This window comes from Branchiostoma lanceolatum, chromosome 2, assembly GCF_035083965.1.
Source record: "Branchiostoma lanceolatum isolate klBraLanc5 chromosome 2, klBraLanc5.hap2, whole genome shotgun sequence".
In the NCBI taxonomy this organism is placed as follows: domain Eukaryota; kingdom Metazoa; phylum Chordata; class Leptocardii; order Amphioxiformes; family Branchiostomatidae; genus Branchiostoma; species Branchiostoma lanceolatum.
Window position 1 is genome coordinate 14792864 of NC_089723.1, and position 24491 is coordinate 14817354.

A 24491-nucleotide genomic window follows, 5' to 3' on the forward strand; every position below is an offset into this window, starting at 1 on the left:
CTTTCAGTTCGTACCTTGGGGAACAGGTTAAAACCAGTATACCCAGCAAGGAATGGAAGACAAACTTTTGAATGAGACACAAGGTTTATCCCTCTGTAGTTAGGGTTAGTAAAAGTTTTCTTTCAGTTCATACCTTGGGGAACAGGTTAAAACCAGTATACCCAGCAAGGAATGGAAGACAAACTTTTGAATGAGACACAAGGTTTATCCCTCTGTAGTTAGGGTTAGTAAAAGTCTTCTTTCAGTTCATACCTTGGGGAACAGGTTTAAAACCAGTATACCCAGCAAGGAATGGAAGACAAACTTTTGAATGAGACACAAGGTTTATCCCTCTGTAGTTAGGGTTAGTAAAAGTCTTCTTTCAGTTCGTACCTTGGGGAACAGGTTATCAGAGATTTGTCATTCACCAGATTTCGAATCCATGCAATAATATCGGTACATTACATGTGTCAAACAGTTAACAATGTAGTGATACAACAGATCTAGTCTCAAGAATACTTCTGATGGTATCTACTCTGAAGGCTCTCTTTTGACATTTTTCGTGGCAGGTTAAATGTACACCCTGCTATAAACATAACTCCTAGATAACAAAATGATGGAACTATCTATATCTTTTTATTATAGAAATAGGGGTGTGCACAGAAAGGAACAGTTGCATATAGTGTAAGGAACAAGGATACTGGGTATTTTCCATTGTTGTCATACATCTAAATTTATCATTTCACACTGAATGAGAATCATACAAAGGGGGCAAGATTGGACCAGGTTTGATAGCATTAATGTTTTCCTGTTGTCGATCCTTAGATGCAGAGAGCATTTTTCATTGTAGGTAGTCATTGTTTTTTTGACCAGCATCCGTCACCAAATGACATGAGTATGCTTACAGATTAGATCATTATCATCATTCAACACCCTACCTCATCTAGATCTGTGCCTCATTAAATGTTATTCAACTTATTGGGGCGTTATTGCCATCAAGCATCATTTGAGAATTAGCAATGTATCCCAGTTGGGGATACAGGTTACTCAGGAATCGGAAAGTTAACCTGTGTGGGCATTCAGGCTGGTAATATACTAAAATGTAAATGGTTAACATTTCAGAGAAGAAAGTATTTTACTATGGCTCAGATATCTGTAAGAAAATCACAATCATAATCCAAGGAAGTTTCAATCCTCCTTGATCAGATAAGACCCCTTGAAAAATCCATGCAATAATAGTATTCACAGTATACCCATGTTATTCATGTTTCGTTTGCAGTGGTACTGTTTGTAACCATTCTTTTGCAATAAGATAATTTACTTCATATCTGCATGGTACAAAATCACGAAGGTGTATAATGACTTGTGTGCTGACCAACTGGTTTGCTAATATTCAGGATTCAGGAAGGTCTTGTTTTCGAAATATTGTTGTTTGAGCATTTAGCGACGATTAAGAGCAAGATTAGGAGCATGAAACATATTCAATACAGAATACATATTCTAGCTTTCTATCTCCCTTAACAGAATATCGCTTTCAGCATCAGAACGTCAACAAATTAGGTTTGCAGAGCTTTGTCAAATGATTAAACAATACATACAGTCAAACCTGTATCGTAGCGGTCACCTTTGCATAACGGCCACCTGCCGGTCCCTTGGATTTTTCCCATTGACGTAAGCATTAAGAATTCGTCTATAGCGGTCACTGTTCAACGCGGTCGCGGCCACACGGTTTTCGGTCCCGCGGGTCTGGAAACACTGCCGATAACGGTCCCGGCGCATGGTCGCCGCAAGATTTCTTTCAAATCTCGGCAGAAAAATATTGTCATTATACTTTTTTTTATAGCAGTGTTACCCATGAAAATGTTGCCTATGGTTTTATTTTGCCCCTGGTGAGGGTTTTGAATTTCCAAAACCGCTAAGACGCCAGAAATTTACAGACAAAGAGAGTCTCTTGTGCGCGGTACATGTTGCCGACGCTTTGTTTACTTGGGTTACTTCACTAGTAGTAGCATGGGCGAGCAGTTTGTTATAAATTATACAGACGCCTTTTATCCTCTACAAAAAGGTTTTAAAGTCATCAATTCTTTGTTTATGTGTTCTCTCCATTCAAAGAACTTCTTTGACGAAATATGTTTACATACAGTACTATTTAAACGTAGAGTAAAATCATAACCCACACCTACATTACAGTAGTATATTGTATGCTTGTGGAAAAATCGAGACCGACCGAAAGCAGTCATCTTGTCGGCGATCGTCGTCTTGTGGAAGTGGTCGGTAGACCAAGTTTGACTGGACACTGTACATGTATAGCATGTGAATAAATTGTTCCTCAGTGTGGCACTTATTGCTCGTGGTCAAAATCAACCGTTTCTATAGAGCGGCCACCTGTCCATAGCGGTCAATTTTGGCCAGTCCCTTGAGTGACCGCTATAGGCAGGTTTGACTGTACAAGGGAAGTTGTCTGCTTACAGACTCATCTCTCCTCAACGGGTACAGGTCAGAAATCTAACAGAAAATGATGCAAAAGGCTTCTTTGTGACATGCCGTTAATAGCAGTTAAGTTAGCAGAGAAAGCATTGCTGCCATGTGCGTAGTTAAAGGTCAATGTGCTTTTTTCAATAATCGAGTACTAGACGAAGTAGCCATACTGAGTATATATATATACACTGGTACGATCTGTGTTTTGTTCCTAATTTATTCCCTATTTCCTAATTACAGACTATAGATTACTTGTTGTCTTGAGGTTTTTCAAAAATTCAACTTTGGAAACAAAATCTGTAAGAAAGAGTAGAATATTGGAATTTGATAATCCTACAGAGGGTTTCTCTCAGTTGAATCTATACTTTTCTATTCTAGTTCAAACGCTTTTGCATTATGGTGCACTACTACAAAAAGTTATGCGCCAGGTTATGTATTTTCTGCAACAGGTGTAATTTCCGTTACCGTTAGCTGGATTCGCAAATTAACCAGTGATTCTCTGAACTGAATTGCTACTTTCTTGGCTGCTTTTTTAATTTTGCATGCCTCCGCAGGTGACAGCCATTTTTTATGACTCTTTAGGCCACCCATTGCCATAACGTCTTCTAAGTCAAAACCCATAGGTGATTTTGTGATGCATTTTTCATGAAACATGATGCTTATTGTGAGAAAATGAGGAGAGCATCGATGGTGCCTGTAATTTGGCTCATATCAAGTCATAAAGGCTGGCGGCAGCAATTTGTACACTCAAATGAGAACGAGCCTAGAGCATCCTGTCAGTGGACACAAATTAAAATGGCTCCATCATGTAAAAGAAATATTTGGTGATTATGGTTAACCTTGCCTATGGAATTACCGTATGATAACTCTAGCTTAGGGTAAACAGAAAGCATATTTATCTCAATGAAAAACGGAGATATAGTTTTTGGGTGAGTCTGTATGTCTGTCTGTCTGTGTGTTTGTGTTTCCACACTACTGTAGTCAGCATAACTCAAGAACCTCTTGATGGTGAGTTGATATTTGGTATGTGGGCGGGTGTTGTGAAGCCGAGATTCAAGGTCTATTTTGGGCCCCCTGGTATGTGACCTTGGTACTGCAGCAGAACTTCCGTTTTTGTATCTTTTGACTTGGACGTGCCATGATTTTGATTTTTGGGTGGCAGATAGCTTGTGATGTAATAAAGAAGTGGTGTAGGTTTGGGCCCCCTAGTAGCTTGCTATGTAACTGCATAGGGGTTATTGTGAAAATCTTATGAGGAGAATAACAAAGAAGCGACGGATTTCCATGATATTTAGTATGCAGGTAGCTCAGACAGAGACGTACACAATGGAGAACAAATTATGCTAATTGGGACTTAATTTGCAGAACTAAAGAAATTCTATATTTGAAGTGTTTTCCATTATAAGACTCAAATATACATGTAACATATGTACTTTATGGCAAGTGGAGCATTAACAGATACCAATTATGCAAATAAATTCCTAATTTTCAATTAATGCAAAAGTGCCCTTATTCATCTAATTGGAAAATTAACAGAATAGTTCATGGAGATATAAGTCTCCGAACTCTTGTTGTATACTTAAAGATTGTCAAATGTTTATATTCAAACATTTCTTTACCAACTGTCTAAAGATAACTGTAAGTTAAGATTTCACAACCGAATGTTTAAACCAAATACGCAATGGAAAATTATGTATAGTTGCGACAAGAAGTTTATGTTTTGAACGGCATTAGTGTGTGTGTGTTTGCGTACATGATAACCCAGGAATGCCAGGATGTCTTGATACCTAGTAGGTGGGTAGGTTCCTTGAGACCTCGAAATGTTAGATTTCGGCTCCCCTAGAGACTTGCTATGGTACTGCAGCGTAACTTCCGGGTTTGATATCGTGTTCTGGACATGCTAAGGTCATGATTTTTGAGTGGTAGATAGCTCTTGGGAAGGAGTTCAAGTTGTGTAGGTTTGGGCCCTCTAGCAGCTTGTTAAAAGCTGCAGGAGCCGATTCCGTTTCAAAGTTTGAAATGGAAAAAAGTCAAGAGGGGGTTGGTGGTAAGTATGATAGCAAGTCTGCATCAGTAGCTTTCTTGGTGTAATCACGTGACCAATGACGTCATTAATTTGAACCTCACTCTCTGGGGCTAAATTCAAAGGACCAGGAATCAATAAAATTTGGTGAAAATCAGTTTGTTGGCAAAAGATACCACAGGAATTACAAAATGAAAAGATTTTGGTCGATACAATCGCATGTATGAAAAGCAATGAGGTTTAAAAGTTCTTAAAATGAAATAGTCTGGTCCAAGAAGATAAGGAAATTGGAAAGTATATGTTGATACATGCCCTTGTCAATATGGTTTTGTTTGGTTTGGTTCAAACTATTAACTATGTTTTGAGGATTAAGTATATCAGACTCTCCGTCATGAAATTTGTTAGGAATAATATTCCTTGATTTTATTTTCCTATTAAGAAGTTTGTAAATTGTTTTTGACATATCAGAAGATGCAGCTTTAAACTTTTCATTGCAATAATTTCTCTAAAACATGGTTAGCGAATAAGAGAGTGATACTTGTTCCGATAAGTTTTGTAATTGTTGGAGCCTCAATACAGGGCAAGTTGTGACAGCGGGGTAAATGGATACGGCAACCAACTTATGGAACTCTGCGCAGCAGCCGATCTGACCATAGTAAACGGTCGGGTGCCAGGAGATCTATCAGGAAAGTTCATTTGCCACAAAAATAATGGCTCAAATTTAATTGACTATTGCATTGTCAGTTTGGAATTCCTCTCAAAAATTCAATGTTTTAAAGTGAACGATATCTCTATTTTTTCTGACCACTGCCTATATATATAGTGGCATGTTCTATTTCAACCAACTATTCACCTTATGTAAAAACAAGCTAAAGCACAAACACATCCATTACCAACAAAGTATGTTTGGGATGATGACTCCAAAGCCAAATTTGCAGCGACATTGCAAGACCCGTCAATATTGCAGAAGTTGCAAAACTTAACAATTAAGTCCTTCGGTCACGTAGATATCGCAGTAAAGGAATTTTCCGATATAACACACATGTAGCTCACAAGCTGATAAATCTATCCGCAAAATTGTCCACAACAATGGTAAGAAAAAGAATAAGAAAAATAAACCATGGTTCAACCCTTCATGTGCTTCTCTTAAACACAAAATAAAACAGTTTGCCACCCAGTTTTCTAAATGTCCGTGGAAACGTGATATTCGCCACGCATATTTATCTTCGCCGAGTACTATAGTACTCGGAGAAGATTATGTTTTCGGTTGAGCCAGCTGTTTGGTGGGTCTGTATGTATGTCAAGAGCATAACTCAAGAAACCTTCAATGAATCTTTTTGATTTTTGGTAGGTGTGTAGTGGTTGTAAAAAGGAAGGTCAAGTTCGAAAATGGTTCACCTAGTGTTTTTCAACAGTACTGTAGCAGACTTTAAATTTTTGTGTGTTTGTATGTAGGCAAAAAAAGTGACGGAAACGTTGATGGATCTTTATGATTTTTTTTAGGTGTGTAGATGTTGTGAAAACAGAGGTCAAGTTCAAAAATGATTCCCCTGGCATTTTTCATCGGTCCTGCAGCGGGCTTTGTGTGGATGTGTATTTGTATGTGGACAACATAACTCGAGAAGCTGTAGATGGTTCTGTATGATATTTAGTGAATGGGTAGGGTTTACAGAAAGGAAGGTCAAGTTCGATAATGGGCCTTCTAGCGGGTACCTAAGGTACTGCAGTGGAGCTTCAAAATTTTGGGGCATATTTTCTGAAAGTGCTATGGTCATGATTTTTGTGTGGTAGATAGTTCATGCCACAGGAATTAAGTTGTCTAAGTTTGGGCCCCCTGCAGTGGGTGTTTTTGTTTTGACCTTTGGACATGAATTACTTGAGAAGGGGTCAACAGATTGTCGTGAAGTTTTGTATGTGGAGAGCTCAGATGGTGCTTTATGCAATCTGACTAATTATGCAAATTAGAAGCTAATCTGCATAATTAGTAAGGATAGTTTGTAAATCAACTACATTCCAAAATGGGGCCCTTGACAGTGTTCCCGAAACAGGTCAACAGAGGGGCTTGCCTTAAAGTATAAACAAACAGATGGCGCACATAAATAAACAGATGGGGCAGTCTCACTACACTCCAAGCAGATGTGTGGGTCTGGTTGGTTTTTAACTTGTTCAGTTTAGGCATTTTTGTCCAACACACCGTTGGAGACATAATGGAAAGGGGACAGAATAGAAAGCCTGACAAAAACACCTAAAAACATGTGAATAACCAGCCGGACCCACTCCTCTGCTCAGAGAGTACACTGCACCAAAACTGCACCACTGCTAGGTATGGAAAAGTCACATGTACTATGTCTTTCAAAATGTGGATGATATGGAATAAAAATTTTTTTCATTAACCATTTCATCATCAATATTTTGTCATGACCAGTTATAACATATATCAGCACACTAGACATATATACTAGTCCTGTACCACCAAATGATTTTAACCCTATCTAGACTGGACTCATCCCCCACCCATCAATCATAACTTCCAAACGATATGGTGTATGATCAAATTTGCAGGGGGTGATAAGCATGTAAATATTAATCACTCTCCATAATAAGCCTTGATTATTTGGCGAAGATAATGTGTTCGTGGAACTCTAGTTTTGTAATATAAAATTGTACAAGAAAATTAAAGACTCTTCAAAGAAAGGCAATGGCACAATCTCAGAAAATTTAGTACGGAAAATCCACAAAAATTTTGGAGAGAAATTAAAATACAAAGGCAGGAAGACAATGATGAACAGAAAGAACAGAATGCCATTAATCCTGAAGAATGAAAGACTCACTTTGAAACTCTTAATCTTGTAGACAGTGATAGGCCCCATAAAAACTTTGTTCAACATGTTGTCCAAGAATGGCCTGACAAATTTGGTATATCAACCAATGGCAATAAAACAACTTCATACACAGGAGATAAAACATACACAGACGACATTCTTAGCACTCTCGAAAACATGGTAGGAAGTTACTAGGAACCCCACTAGATTTTGATATCTCAGAAAAAGAAATTTTGGAATGGAAGGTCTTCGCAATCTAAAAGGAAATAAAGCATGAAGCACAGATTCCATTGTTAATGAGATGTTAAAATGTGGGGATAAACAACTTCTACAACCCTTACAGAAACTTTTCAACGCTACCCTTCTATCAGGAAACTTCCCCAGCATTGGAGTCAGAGCATGTTAGTCCCGATATTTAAAAGTGATAACCCAACTAGCCCATCAAGCTTTAGGGGAATTGCTATCTCTAGTTGCGTTGCAAAATTATTCACGTTTGACATGACTTAAACGCTTTCTTGACGATAACAATATATTGCAGGGCTCGAAATTCAGTTTTGGGAATAGGTGCACTGGTGCACCCAACCTAAAAAATTGGGTGCACCAAAAAATTTTTGGGTGCACCACATAGAATAAAGTAGAAAGTAACTATTGTAAGCAAAACCTAATGACAAACCTTACTGTTCCTCTTCATGCGCGTTTGGCACGCGATCTCGGCACACAGTTTTGAAGCTTTCAAAATCGAAATTAACTCAAATTCTAACATCAAAATCTTAAACAAGTACTACAACAAAGATTTTATTATTTTCTTACACTTAGATGTCAAGAATATGCTGTCTACTAGTGTGCAGTGATACCTTTACACATTAAACCGTACAAAAATATTTGGGTGCACCAGTGCACCCACAGTAAAAAATTAGGTGCACAGCTCCAAAATTGGGTGCACTGGATGCACATGCACCCAGTATTTCGAGCCCTGTATTGTCTCCATTCCAGTTTAGTTTCGAACAAGTTTTTGCACAAGTGACAACATTTTTGTGCTCAAAACTCTGATAAACATACAAATATCTGCACCAAGGGGTTAACTGTATGCTTGCTTCATTGAATTCAAAAAAGCCTTCGATTCTGTTTGGAGAAATGGGTTGTTCTACAAGCTTTTATCATCAGGTGTAGGGGGAAATGTTAAACAAATCTTTCAGACAATGTACTCTAATATGAAATACTGCGTCAAGACATCAAATGGTTTATCAGCATACTTCAAGTCAACCTGTGGAGTTTGCCAAGGGTGCAATTTAAGCGCACTCCTTATTATCTAGTATTCTGTCTCCGATACTAGGATCACAAGTAAATATTCTCAAGACAAATCGTATCGGAGAGAAAGCTGACCCTTATTCTAGCCACCCTATACTCGTCCATCTCAAGAAATACAACAAGCTAAATATAATAAATAATTCGAACATATCGAGAAACCAAAACATATTGGTAGAACAACCTAAAACTTCATAAAAAGTTCTTGATTTAGAACATGTTCTCTTAAACTACTACAAAATACTATTGTAAGGGGAGAGCTAGGAGTGTTCCCACTAACGTCATATATTGACACTCAAACGCGCCTATCAAATATTGGCTCAGACTACTTGACCTGCCAAACGACAGAATTGTGAAAAAAGCGTATGATGCAGCTGTTGAAGAAGACCATGATTCGGCTATACATGTTCAAGATATGCTAACCAGACATGGATTTCGAAATCTTCGGCTCAATCCCAGTGTTGATACCAAATATTTTGGAAACACATTTAAAGAACACATGAAGGACACATTCCTCTCAGACTGGAGGGGAGGGACCGCTAAATGGACTTTCCTATGCAACACATGGATAAGCCGTCAAAAACAATCACTTAGAAACACATGTATCTACATTTCAAACCTCAAATCTTTACCACCCCTGCAAAGCTGGATTTGTCAGGTTGCTTTAGGTAAAAAAGGCAGGAGTTCAACTCCAGCATTTTAACGAGCTACAGACAGAAGTTTCAAATGAGACCAGGATTTCACCCCCCCTCCCAATATATCAGTCCATTACCATACGAGAAGGGTTCAGAGGTCTATCCGAGGTCAAAACATGACAAAAATCACATATTTTGGCCAGATTTTTAGAATTCACTTTCTTCTGTCCTCCCTAGCAGAAAACTGGACAATTCTGACCAACATTTGACCAGGAAAAAAATATTTTTAGCAAAATACTAAATGGTATGCAGAGTGCACTTTTCTGCGCAACTCTATTAGCTGGTCCCTCCCCTTACAGGTAAAGGAACAAGGGGGTAGAGGCAAAACTACCCCCCTGGCTGATACACTCTAGGGGTCTGATCATATAGCCAAAAGATGAAGTTCATTCATTGCTCCCTTGGGTATTGAGGGCCAGGCCCATACCCTGTTACTGGGCCCTATGTTTAAGCAATGGGGCAGTTAGTACCAATGTCACATGACTTTTTTCCAAATTTCATAGGGATTTCTTTGTCTACAACGGTCATTCAGCACTCACTATAACCTGTTCTTCTACTTTGGTGTGGAATTTGAACTTTCCAATAGAAAGTTTCCTTGTTTTAACAACTTTTATACCCAACGCCTACCAATGACATATCATAGGAAAACCACAAAATGAACACATAAAGATGAAAATAAAGAGGTAATATGTTCCTACACACTCCAAATCCTTTTTCTTTCAAACAGAGCATTGTCTAATACCACATGCAGGGTATACCTCAGGGAATACCCATCTTTTTTGGACTCCTACAGACTTTAAATAGGTCTTTTCTTGGGCCTGGGGGGGGGGGGGGAGGCCATAGGCATGGCATTTTGATTGACAGTTCATGACTGATAAGTAATGTTATAGTATGAGCCTGGATAAATCATTTAGTGCACCATTTCCAACAAATCTATACCTTTTTTTCATGCATCTAGCCTCTCCCAGCCATTTCTGACAGCTATCAGCATGCATACATACACTGTCCCATAGGTAAATACTCTATATTGTACTGATATCACACTTTTGCTGAAAATCCGGCAAAACATGGAACTCACATTCCCCAAATTGGGTCATCTTTTACCAAAATGTACTTCTTGATAATATTGGAAAAGGATTTTACCAAATCCAAACCAGCTATGAGGTTAAGAGAGGGTCAATGTATTACTTCAGGGGAGGGACCGCTAAATGGACTTTCCTATGCAACACATGGATAAGCCGTCAAAAACAATCACTTAGAAACACATGTATCTACATTTCAAACCTCAAATCTTTACCACCCCTGCAAAGCTGGATTTGTCAGGTTGCTTTAGGTAAAAAAAGCAGGAGTTCAACTCCAGCATTTTAACGAGCTACAGACAGAAGTTTCAAATGAGACCAGGATTTCACCCCCCTCCCAATATATCAGTCCAACCATACGAGAAGGGTTCAGAGGTCAATCCGAGGTCAAAACATGACAAAAATCACATATTTTGGCCAGATTTTTAGAATTCACTTTCTTCTGTCCTCCCTAGCAGAAAACTGGACAATTCTGACCAACATTTGACCAGGAAAAAATTACTTTTAGCAAAATACTAAATGGTATGCAGAGTGCACTTTTCTGCGCAACTCTATTAGCTGGTCCCTCCCCTGGAGACAACAAATTAGAAATAATAATAAACTCAAAGTATATTCTAAAATCAAAACTACATTTAGTATAGAAAAATACCTCTTATTCGTTATGTAACACTCAAGGACCGATACTTTCAAAGTGCTTTAATCTTGTCCAGATTCCTTATCCATCCACATTGACCAATATATTCATGTCACTATACCAAAAACAGAAATTGTACTGTTCCTAAATGACATTTGACGAACGTAAAGTTACAAAGTAGCCTAGAAATATGCAATCAGCAATGTGTTATCTAGAATAGTTCAGTTTAGTTATCACTCTAGATTATATTTGATTTAATATAGTAGTACACTGTAATTAGAATTGCGATACATTGTCACCAATGCAACTATTGTGCAAATAAAATCATTCATCATTCATTCATTTGTAAAACCAAGGAGGTTTGGTAAAACACTGTCACGCCCACACAAACCTGGGTTTCAGGATAGAACTATAGAGGAATATTATTCTCATATAATTCCACAAGAACAATATTGAACCAACACGTACACTGGAACTATAGCTTATTATCTGTGATCAGTGAAAGAATCTCTAATGCAAACTTAGTCAACATTACATCATAAGTTGGTGTTTTTGTAACTCCTTCAGTCAGTGGTTGTCAGGACAAATGTGTAAGCTTTTCACTAGGAAGGATCAGTGTCCCCCAGGGGGTGACCTAGATACCACAGGCGGGTTGGTGGGGCGAGCTGCATGGGCTGCATGTGTGCTGTTCAAAACAGCTAGATGAATTTTCAGGGAATTTGTCGCTATTTTTCCTTCCTTGATCATCACAAAAACTTGTACATGTACTAACACACACACACACACATGCAGGGAGAGGTGGTAAAAAAAATCAAATTCCTCCTCCTTGCTGAGAGGGTTAATCAACAACAGGTGTAGACCAGTTAGCATTACACTACTGTACAGTGTGGTCAGTCTGTATAGATTATGATGTACATACTGTAGACTAATAAGCTCCAATTTAAAAAGGCATGTTTTGATAAGAGGTGTAAAATAGTTCAACTCAAGGCAACCATTTGTAGAGTCAAGTCTTTGTAGCATAACAATGGTCCCCAGGACCCCTAGCTATCATGTCATCTTCCTTTGCTCTTAAGGTCAGCAATGCCAGTTTCTATTTTTTAAGTTTCAAAGCACTGTACTCCAATCAGATTGGAATGGTTCATAAAGTGTACTTGCAAGAAAGTTTTCTGTGCAAGTACTACTGAATAGATAAGCACATTAGATAAAACCACAAGTCAATTACTCACAACTCACAACAAAAACACCATTAGAAATGTAAGAATAGTTCAGCAACATCAGCACAATAATCAAGAGATTGCCAAACAAATGTAATGTAGTATTCCAGTAGGTTGAATGAAAAACAAGATTTTAAAATTTTAGTCTTTATAGCGAATGGGACATTTATCAAATAGCAAATAAAAAAAAGCAACGAGAAATCCCTTTACCCATACTATTTTGCAAGCAGATCAGAAACTCACACACACACACACACACACACACACATAGATATAATAATAATAATAATAATAATATCAGGTGTATTTGGAGCCAGTGCCACAGGCAGGTACCCAATGTGTAGGGTAATGAGGCTGTTTAACGTGTTCGAGGCACCTCCTCGTATGACCAAGAACTGACATTCATGAAAGGTCATGAAATAATCAAGCGAGTGTGGGTATCTGTGCTTCATGTTGTTTTTCCACCATAAGACTGTATTTCTTAACAAATACATATGTATCTGTATACAAAGCCATTTGAAGGAAAATGCTCCTCATGCAGCCACTACCTGTAATAATATAGAGCTATACAGTAGAACACACAGTTAGGGCAGGGACCAAAAAGCCTATATCTGGTAACCTGTGAAACCATGTGATACTCACTAACTAGTAGAGTACCATGACAGACCACCTAACATGCATGTCACATGGTCTGTGGTGGTACTCCACTAGTTAGTCAATTGGGGTGGAAGTCCCACATTTGTTAGCTCAACTGGGGGGAGGGGGGCTTGGTTATTTTTACATTGTGGGGGGATTAGGACATTCCAATTTGGGCCAATAATACATGCATCCCTATGGGGAAGTTGACAGAAATTAGGTGTCATTATCTCAGGAACCAAAGATCCTGACCAAGAAAACTTACCCTCAATTTTTTACCACTTCTGTAGACTGTCATCTATCAGAATTACGAGAACTTCTATACGGCTAGTCTCCGGGGAAACACCCCCGAGCGAGAGCACTTGAGTCGGTCCATTTCCCTTATAAGGGCCGATCGCGACCATCACACTATCTCCCGGGGGTCCAGAAGACAAAAAGATGAAGAAAGGTCGTTTTTGTCAACATATTCTAAAATTATGAAGTCTGAACTGTCATACCCACCCCAGACTTGCCAAGAGTTCACCAAAAAGCCCACCAAGAAAGGCTTTCAATGTTTTAATGCCCTGTTTATTCTTGAGCTCTCTCACCGTAGGGTCTAGGCGCCTGCGCCAATACCATCATCCCCCCTTGTGTTTGATGTGGATTACATGTAGTTTGGTATATACTTATAATGAGATTATTGGTCATCATTTGATTTATTATGAAACTGCACTGCATCTAAACATGGTCAGCAAAATGACCTGTAAACAAGCTTCATTAATGTCCTATCTGTTTTAGAAGGTTCTCTTTCCATCATTTATCCCATGGTCTCAAAATGATACATACAGACTTTTGAACTGTGAATTACTAAAGAGTTCTGAATTACTAAAAGTGCTCTTTTTTTCATTAGAGTACTGGTTCAACTGTTTGAGTTGAGAGCATTATGTGTGTTCTTTTCAAAAATCTAAAAAATGTGATTCTTGTTCCCATTTTCCCAACTTTTTTTTATAAACTTTGACTTTCAATTTCAATGCAATAATTGCTTAACTACTGTTGTTATTACTATTGATGCTTGTTTTTTCTGACTTTGTGCCTGTTATTCTTTAAAGATTTGATTCGTATTGACAAGGAGTTTTTTAAACCTCCTTAGTTTTGATACTGAGAAAATATTCTTGTGTGGCTGTAAGATAACCATGTCCTCATGTGAATCAAATTAAAACAATAGTAGCAGTATAGTCACATAATAGAAGATTCATTGGTGATTTTAGGGACGGCCAGTCTGAAAGTCTGAAACCAAGATAGCTCAAGTTTACCATAACAGGTGCCTCATGATACTGTAAAAACAAGGGGTAGCTAAAATTTCAGAAATGGTTTTAACTTCGCGCTGAAGAGTTCACTGCAAAAAACAGCAAACATAAAACCACCGCAAACATTTCTGCATAATACAGTAGTGCATGTGCATGGGGGAGGGGGACAAGTAAAGTAATACTAATAGGATGGCAGGTAGGCTACGCAGAGTAGGAAAAAATCCTACCTATGATTTTCCTGCCTGATTTTCCCTGTTGCCAAAGGTTTTCCTCAGGACTGAAGTTACTGTAACGTTAAATGCATTTAAAGTTTGTGTGGTGTTTATTTCACGGTAGGGAGATAATGGAGTGTTCGCAGTGGTTTTAAGTTCTGCTTGAAACAATGATAGTATACAGTATACATGTAGGTGGGCAAAAAGTTTTTTGGTGGTTTTGAGGTCGCACTGAAAGGTCACCACGAAAACTCCAAACTTGAAACCACTGCAAACATTTCTGCATCTACATACAGTAGTAAGTAAATGAAGACATGTTCGCAGTGGTTTCAAGTTTGGAGTTTTCGCAGTGACCTTTCAGTGTGACCTCAAACCACCAAAAAACTTTTTGTCCACCTACATGACATTGTATAATTGACTACCCTCCCTCGCAACCGGACATGTATACAATAAAATAAGTCTGAGTCTGAGTGTTAAATCGAGAGGCTGGTTCGGTCCAGCTTGTTCCCGCTCGAGTGGCCAATTACTTGGGATCTACCGCGCGCATGCGCGCGGCGATCCCATCACACTGCACAGCTATCAGTTTCAAGCCCGAACTTTAGAGGCATGTTAGACCAAATGGCATGTTGGACCAAGAACTTCAACTACATGTAAGAGCTCCTTAGTTGAACCTGCTAGAGAACGGCTTAATTGTGTGGGCTATGGGACCTGCTTGGATTTCATGTTAGAGATGGAGACAGGGCTGGGTTATCGGGCTAGATTTGTTGCAATAGTGCACAAGACATTGTCAGAGAAACCAAGTACAAAATAGTAAAGACAAACTAGTGTTAAGATGTAGTAGCATGCCTAGTCCAGTGGACTTTAACATTCAGCAAACTGAAGCAGCCTATTGGTTACAGAGACAGTTGGAAGAAGGTTTTAGATAACCTTGCTTTTGGACCAAGAAGCTGAGAGTTAGAATCCCATCTTTGTTTCTCTCCTGACATGCATGCTACTGAACCTGTAGAATCTGTCTTCTCTGTCAGGTCCAGTGGCAGAATAAGCCCTACAGGGAGCTTAACAGGTTCAAGATCACTTTTACTTTTCACTTCCTGAAGAAGGTTTGTAATAATCATTTGTTGTTTCAGAAGCTAGTTCAGCTCTGCTGTGATTACATGTGCTATATGATCCAGTTTGCATGCAAGTGGCTGTAACCAATCAGACCTGACAGGGTGGCTGAAGCAGTGACAGTTTCTGCGTAATTAGACTGACTCCCTACTTATCCCCTCTATCCCTGGTGAGACATATTAAGGCCATGTCTTAATTGAAACCTGAATGAATAATTATACTGTCTTAAGAGCCCCAAAAATATGGTTTTCTATTCCCAAGAAACATCAAACACCCCTTTCCTTTTCAATGTACATGTACATCTGTGCTCTTTGGGAGAGAGGACATATCAGGGTCCTCCTAGAGAATGGATAGTTGATCTTCTACACATAATTAGTCCCATAGATAAGGCTTGGAGGCCTGTTTTCCAGCCAGGTTCTCTTCCTAGAGTGATTGATTAGGAGGAACTATACAGATCCTATACTGGATGTCGTGCCTTAACTGGCGTTGAGGAACTAGGTTCAATGTAGTTCCTCTGAAACAAACACCAGAAGGCCTCAGGCTAGCCTGGGTGCCATCCTATTTCTACCGGGGCTCCTACACATTTTTTGAGGGTAGCGAGTGTAGGAGCCCCGGTAGAAATAGGATGGCACCCAGGCTAGCCTCAGGCAGGGCAAAAAGGCTATGTATACTATACTATGGGAACTAGTTCCTCCTTTCCTGGAACTGGTTCTCCTGGTGTTCATCTATAGTTGAACCCTGAAACCCAGGTTTGTGTGGGCGGCGTTTTATAAAATGGGAAGCCTATGGGGAAAAAAACTGATAAATGAGACCTCATAGCTGCCAAGTCTCTGCTTCTTTAGGCTTACTTATTTACTACTGTTACTACAAGTTACTTTATTCACAGCCATGTCATGAAGCACCTTGAGAGTCACAGTATATTGACGGATTATCAGCATGGGTTCAGAGCCAAGCGATCCACAGAAACACAGCTGATACTAGCCTGAAGTCAATCAAGCCTCTTGTGACTGCTCGCTGTCCTGTAATCACGGGGAGGGGAGAGAAACCCCCGGACAGCTGGAGTTTGCGTTATACAGACTAAGCTGATACTAACAGCTCACGACATAGCTAGTGCACTGAACAATAAACGGCAGGTGGATTTAGCAATACTCGACTTCAACAAAGTCCCCCATAACAGACTTATTTCCAAACTGGAGTACTATGGAATTGAAGGCCTTCCTGACCAACAGGGAGCAGACGGTAGTGGTAGAAGGGAAGGCCTCAGCCCCGGTTAGAGTGTCGGAAGTTCCACAAGGAACCGTCCTGGGACCATTGCTCTTCCTGGTGTATTACGCCTAATGGCGGTTATACCGGCTATATAGATACAGATACAGATACTGAAATACTTTGGGTCCACAGTGAAATTCAAGTTTGACATTTTTAGTAGCCAACATAATAATATATAGTGTGGGTAGATTTTCTCTATCATGATATTTATAGTGTGGATAGATATTTTCTCTATAGTATCTATTGTGTGGATAGATATTTTCTCTAATACATGTATCTATCGTGTGGAAAGTCAAATGGGGAAAGATGTTTAGAGATTGGGGGTCAGGTATCCAGGCTAATTGGAGATTAAATCCCAGTGGCGCCTTTGGCTCTATTTGCTACATGCCTTGTGTTTCCTCTGTGGATAGAAAAATAGTGTTCAGTTGTGCAAAAAATGGTAGCTTCCATAGCAGGCTCTCTGGGCTTTTCCTGGCTGATGACTTATTTTTTTGCTGGGTCCTGCAGCCAGCCCGTAATCATAAGCCCTATAGGTGCAGAGAGCCTGCTATGGAGGCTACAAAAAATGATTAACAGGGTATCAATAAGGCCTGAGCTGTGCCTCAGGCCTCCAGGCAGACAAAACCCTACATGCCCTTCATATAACATTCCCTCTCTTATCATTATCACCAAGGTGTGAAATTTTGTAGAATCAGACCTATCTCAGACTTTGGCATCGGACAACCACAAAAAACGTCAGGGGGATGTTACGTTTGCAGTCCGCGAGTGCAAGTGCAAGGAGATTAAACCTTCTTGAACGGTGCAAAGTTTGCACCATTCAAAAAGTTTTAAATCTCCTTGCACTTGCACCCGCAGCCAGCAAGTATCGCTTACTAATAGACAATTTCAAAGACATCCTATCCAGAGTGTCTCTCACACATTTTTTTTTGCAACGCTGACAGACATGGGAGAGGAGTTGAGGTATTAGTAGAGGTCTCACAGTGAGATTTGTAAGTGTGAACCATGGAATGCTTAATATGGAGCTCATGATCAGTTTCATGTATGTTGAAACTGCCTTAATGAATATTCTTATCATAGCCATACATCAACAGTCTTTGTAGCCAAATAGTAGTGAAATACCATCTAATAGTGTACATCTTTGATCGTTCTTGTAAATGCATCAAACATCAATCACTTGAGCTGAGTCAGCTAAGATGAACAAGGCAACTATGCAGATGATCTGCATGTACCTCCTACAAATTAACACTTGTTGTTTGCTTGATACACTGTGTTCTATGTTCAATTCACAATACCAGCTTTGCAGTCCTGTTATTTAGGATAATAAGAAGAAAAAGAAAAATCAAGGAAAAATAAAATTCTACTGGATTTTTCATTTTAACGCTGGCACGCATAAGTGTTGGGGTCTCTAGAGTAAGTCATCCATGAAATTAAGATGATATGAGGTCAACATGTAATGTTACATGAGAAACCAGACCCTGCTGCTGTTATGGTGAGCTATCTAGTTGCACAGAAGTATATCAGAAAGTAGGTCACTGATGAGAATTCTTAGTAGTTTGTTATCAGAAACTAAGGAGGAGCACATGAAATGTCCTTGAAATTCTAGACTTCCTCCACCTTTCCCTCCCCTATAAGAATGACAGCTCTTTGGTTTGACTTAGGCTGCAATGGGGCAGAAACTAAAAGTGATGAATAAATAGAGTGTGTCAATTGGCTCTATAGATTTTCTGGGGAGGGGGCATGGTACTGCTAAGTTTTTCAGCCAAGGCAATGATTGATGTAATTAATGAATCTGCTTCAAATAGCCCTTCCACTCAGGGAAATTGTGTAACTAGGTGACTAGAACTCATCAGGAATGACAATAAAGAGGTAACCTGAAGGTGACCTAAAACAAGCCAAAGAGGTTAATGAACCATCAATCATCAATCATAGTGTAAAGTTATTGATATGAAAATTGTATCTTAAAATGTCGGTGTGGCGTCTTATTTTCTCCCAATAACGTTAACTTTGTAAGGTCATGTTGTTGTTGTTGTTGTTGTTGTCCTTGTTGAACATCTATTATATCACTAGTCGTGGTCTCTTGGTGCTGGGTCACGCTTGGTTCAGTTACGAAGCGAATGTCTCTCTAGGTGTTTACTCTTGGTGCAAGTTTGGAAACACAGCCTGATGATGACTTCAGTTACTATCATTATTATTATTACTATTGTAATTTACAATAACAATGCATCTGAACATGGTCAGAGATATGTGTGTAACTCATGGCAAGATATATCTATTGTTATCTAATGCTCATGCAAAGCAAGCATTTTCAATGCAATCTTCTGATGTAACGGCAAGGATGCCATCCCAAACCTGAGTCTATTACTAGGATAATTCTTCATTCTGACTTGTTATGCTTGATTCCTGGAGCTGATTCCAACTACTAGCAATTTACAATACACCTTCAGTAACACTAACTAATCAATGTGCATATCTGTAATTGCAGAAATGTTAGAGGTGGTTTTATGTTCACAGTTTTGGTGTTGAACTCTTTATTGCGACCTTAACCCTCATACACCCGATTGGGGTCATTTTTGACCCCGGGCGTGGATTTTGACGTGCTATTTGAACATGTTTGATCTGAAAAAAAATTCCTTCCGTGACTTTGTCAGTAGACATCTTTTCTAACCTCTCCTGATATTCTAGGCAGATGGGCACAATACTGTGGACGTTATATAGGAAAGTCTGTGTTGGGTCCGCTGGGGTCATTTTTGACCCCAGCAAAAATATTGTGCTTTTTTTGAGACCTGCCCTCTGTAACTCCTGAACTACTTATTGTATGACCACCAAATTTTCAGAGGAAGATGCACATGTGAATTAGTATTACCATAACAAATGTCATGTCATAATGACGTAATATGACGTCATTATGACACAATTTTATGGGATTATATCCGCCATCTTGGATTTTGCCGGATGGCGTCATCAAATCACCATAAAATATCAATGTTGAATCATAAAATTTACATTGGATTACATAAGATGATAACAATGTAAGAAAATATATTTGGCGTACCAACAAAGCCTTGAAACGTCATTGTTTGAACTGAAATTAGCAGATTTTGTAAAATAAGCTTGTCAAAACCCCGTTGCCATGGCAACACGAAAAACGATGAACTTACTTTATCAATTTGAAATTTTGTTAAGGACATTTTATGAGAAGCCACCATGTTTGGTGGCTCTCGCGTAAGCTGTTCATTAGTTATGCAACATGAAATTTGGCGTGGGCCTCAAAAATCCCCTCCTGGTCTAAATAGGAATAGTTCAAGACATGGTCCTTCTGATCTTTTTGCATAAATCATGATAATGAACGGGAATTATTCATATCTAAATATGCCAAATCATTCCTCTTACATTGATGAAGCAATGTATGGATAACAATCAGCGAAAAAAAAGTGAAAAAAGGAGATTTTACTGAACAAAACATTTTGGGGTCATTTTCACCCCGTTCAGTCATTTTAGTCGCAAAAATAGGTTCGGGTGTATGAGGGTTAAAACCACTGCGAAAAGCTTTAACATTGTGTGAATGTAGCGCTACTATTGTTTGAAATGTTAACTCAAAACAACGGTGAATACTCCATTTTCTGACCCTACGAAAATCCCTGCATCTGTGCATTTGCATTATTACTCCAAGCTTTTGGTGAAGGGGGTGATTCAAAGCATTAGATACAGTACTGGTCTGTGTGTCTGTGTTCCAGACCAAAGGCTTGAGCTGGCAGCCCCTGGGTACATGTAGTTCAATCCAGATCAAATGGTCAGAGCTGTTTTTTTGTTATTTTGTAGCCAGATGCCAAGTCAACCATGACCACCATGTGTGGAGGAAGCATCACTCTCTCAGATTATGTAGGTGGCTGATGATTTCCTAACAGCTTTCTAATTGACTTGGGAGGGAAACTCATTTGCCAGCCCCACCCCAGGCCTGTTGGCAGTACTGAAGGCTAGGCTTCCCAGGGGGCCATGGGTAATTTGGCCAAGGAGGTTAAAACATTTAGATGTTATTTTAACAACTCCATGATCTGGCCAAGGACAAAACAAACATAGTTAATGAGTCAGGGCTCGAAATAGTGGGTGCATGTGCACCTGTGTGCACCCAAAATTGGAGCTGTGCACCTAATTTTTGACTGTGCACCTAGATATTTTTGTAACTCTTTAGGGTAAAGGTTCTCTTGTACACTAGCATACAGAATATTCTTGAAATGTAAGTATCAGTAAAAGCAATATAATCTTTTGTACTTTATTTGATGTGTTGCTTGGTTGGAATTTGAAATCTGGGTAGAATCAAAGATTGAAGTTCTTAAGAAAGCTGTAGCGTCAAGCTTATGTTTTGGTATCATTCAACTTTATTTTATGTAGTGCACCCAATTTATTTTCTGTGCACCTAATTTTTTAGGTTGGGTGCACCAGTGCACCTATTTCCAAAAATAAATTTCGAGCCCTGTGAGTTAATGACTTCAGAGAAACGTGAGTACCAACGTGACACTCTTAGTTCTGCCATAATATTTGTGCAAACGCACTTAGAAACCAGAAAGGCATCTGCCAAGCAGATATAGAAAGGTGACATAACTCGAGGAGTTCCTAGCAGATCGATATCGAAAGGCCAGAGAACACTCCCGTTGCAGTGTCTTTTCTCTGCCATTGTTGGATAGGTGGAGTGAGAGTCTAGGCCAGAAGTTTAGAAATTCGGTTTGCTGGGGCTCCTATGATCGATTGGTTGTTATTCGAGCTCTGTAGGATGTACAATGTATTTTTGAGGAGCCACTGTTGTTTTTCCGACACCGCACCCCTACCCGTAAAGCGTTCAGTGTAGACAAGCTGTAACCCAAGTTATTTATCGTTCCGTTAAAAACTTTGCCTTTCTATATATGCTTGGATTTCCTCAAGCTTTTGTTTTCACAGTGGTCTCTTGGTGGGAGGCATGATGTTCAGCATGTTCTTGTGATAATATATCAACTGGGATGTGCAAACCCTTTTCAAAGCTAGAATACTACATTCGGTGAACCCCCTGACACACTCGATGACAGATGACCTATTTTGTGGTGTCCAATTTCGTACTTGAGCATAACTCAAGAAACCTTTGATGAATCTTTATGATTTTTGGTAGGTGTGTAGTGGTTGTGCAAAGAAAGGTCAAGTTCAAAAATGGTTTACCTTGGGTTTGTCAACAGTACTGCAGCGGACTTTTAATTTTTGTGTGTTTGTATGTAGGCGAAAAAAGTGATGGAAACGTTGATGGATCTTCATGATTTTTCACAGGTGTGTAGATGTTGTGGAAACAGAGATCAAGTTGAAAAATGGTTCTCCTGGCATTTTCCGTCGGTACTGCAGTGGGCTTTGTGTAGATGTGTAATTCTTGTGGACAACATAACTCAAGAAGCTGTTGATGGATCTGTATGATATTTAGTGGATGGGTAGGGTTTACGGAAAGGAAGGTCAAGTTTGATAATGGGCCTTCTAGCGAGTACCTAAGGTACTGCAGCGGAGCTTCAAAATTTATGGCATATTTTCTGAAAGTGCTATGGTCATGATATTTGTGTGGTAGATAGTTCATGCCACAAGAAGTAAGTTCTGTAAGTTTGGGCCCCCTAGCGGCTTGTTTAGAACTGCAGTGGGTGTTTTTGTTTTGACATTCGGACACGTATTACTTGAGAAGGGGTGAAGAGATTGTCGTGAAGTTTTGTATGTAGAGAGCTCAGATGGTGCTTTACACAATCGATGTCTGATTATAGAAAACAGGAGCTAATCTGCATAATTAGTAGGGATGATTGTAAATCCATTACATTCCATAATGGGGTGTGTGACAGTGTTCCCGAAACAGGCCAGCAGAAGGCCTTGCCTAGAAGTGTAAATAAACAGATGGTGTACATAAATAAACAAATGGGGCAGTCTCACTACAAGTCAAACAGATGTGTGAGTCCGTTTTTTTTTTAAGTGTTCAGTTTCTGCATTTTTGTCAAACACACTGGAGACATAACAGAAAGGGAACAAAATAGAAAGCCTTACAAAACAACTAAAACATGTGAATAACCAGCCGGACCAACTCCTCTGCTCAGAGAGTACACTGCTAGGTATTACCTAGCACCGTATGGAAAAGCAACATGTACTATGTATTGCAAAATGTGTATGATATGGAACAAAGATTTATTCTATTCATATATATTGACTGTACCATCTGATTATAACTTTCAATTTTTTTGATGACCAGTTATAACATATATCAGCACGCTATACACATATACTAGTCCTGTACCACCAAATGAGTTTTATCCCTATCTAGACTGGACTCATTCCCCCCCCCCCCCCCCCCCCATCATAACATTCAAACGGTATGGTGTATGATCAAGTTTGCAAGGGGTGATAAGCATGTAAATATTACTCACTCTCCACAATAAGCCTTGATTATTTGGCGAAGATAATGTGTTCGTGGAACTCTAATTTCTAAATGAATTTATCAACATTTTCCTTCACAGATTTTTTTCAATAGCCCACATCTGGTTAGCCAATTCTCACCAACTTTAGAGAGCAGTTTCGGTTCTCTAAAGGTATTGAAAAGTAGAGAACATTGTATAGAACAAAACATACCAGTTTAAGTAGTCCTATTGCTTTAGACATTAAAATTCTTTTTTGTGGGAAGATGGCTGCTAATAACTCCATTTAAACTACATTTTGTATCTTGCAGAACCCCCTACCTCCGTCTCTTGTCTTACTAGTTTTAGCAAACTCAAATACTAGTATGTACATGTTTTGATGTAAGCTGTTATGTTATTGTTACCAATGATATTTTAATAATACGACCAGTAATTAGAATCCTTAAATACCAAGGAGGTTTATTCAGCCATCTGTCTGAAGTTATACTGTATGTAATGCATGCAATTGACTCAGACGTCAACTTCATGATATGTACATGATATTTGAAAAAAGTCCATTGTTAGACATGATTTGTGTAACCAAATATGAAAATCCACGATACTCAATCGTTAAATGTGAAATGACAGAAACTTAATCTTGGAATGTGTCATGTTGGTACCAATACATATAGAGTTCTAGATTGGTATTTCTATAGAAATGAATCATCTACATGTATTTGCTAAGCATTCAAATTAGGACTTGTGCATTCCTAGCTTGCTTAAAGTAATATACTACTCATTTTATGAAACAAAATGTTTCCATCAACTCTAATGACAGTCTCTGACTTTCTTCAGTTCTAGGACTACTTGGAAGGACTGCTCTGGTACTTCTGGCTTTCATCTGGGCACAGGACCATCATAAGCAAAATAATGTAGCTGGAATGATGACTTCGTGCATATTGCCCAATGGAGGGGTGTTGTATGTTCAGTATGATCCCACAAGAAAGGTAAAGCATCTGAAAAAGGAGGCCATCAAGAAGTATGAAGAAAACATCTTATCTTCGAAGCATGCTCAGTACAGGCTGGTGCATGACGGATGGACCCTACCTGAAAATGCAATGCTTGCAGATTGTTCAGTTTTTGGAAACAGCACAGTGAACCTAAAATGTCTGATGGAAGGAGGCCAACCCAAAACACCGATTTGTCTGAAGAACACCTGCTTATCCACCCCAGGGCAGTATTCATGCGCTATTGATTCCTTCCTTGAACTTTTCTTCTTCTCCATATACAAGCAGCTTCCAGACTTCAGTCAGTTAACAAACAACCTCGGACCACTACTATCAAAAGTTCTTTCCACCTGCACAGCAAGAGACAAAGC

The 24491-nt window shown here is 39.1% G+C and overlaps 1 protein-coding gene across 2 annotated transcripts in view; it reads right to left on the bottom strand.

The window, feature by feature from the left end:
• Positions 1–24491, bottom strand: part of LOC136427551 (uncharacterized) — a 53815-nt gene that overhangs the window by 17723 nt on the left and 11601 nt on the right. The gene's annotated exons all lie outside the window — the stretch shown is intronic.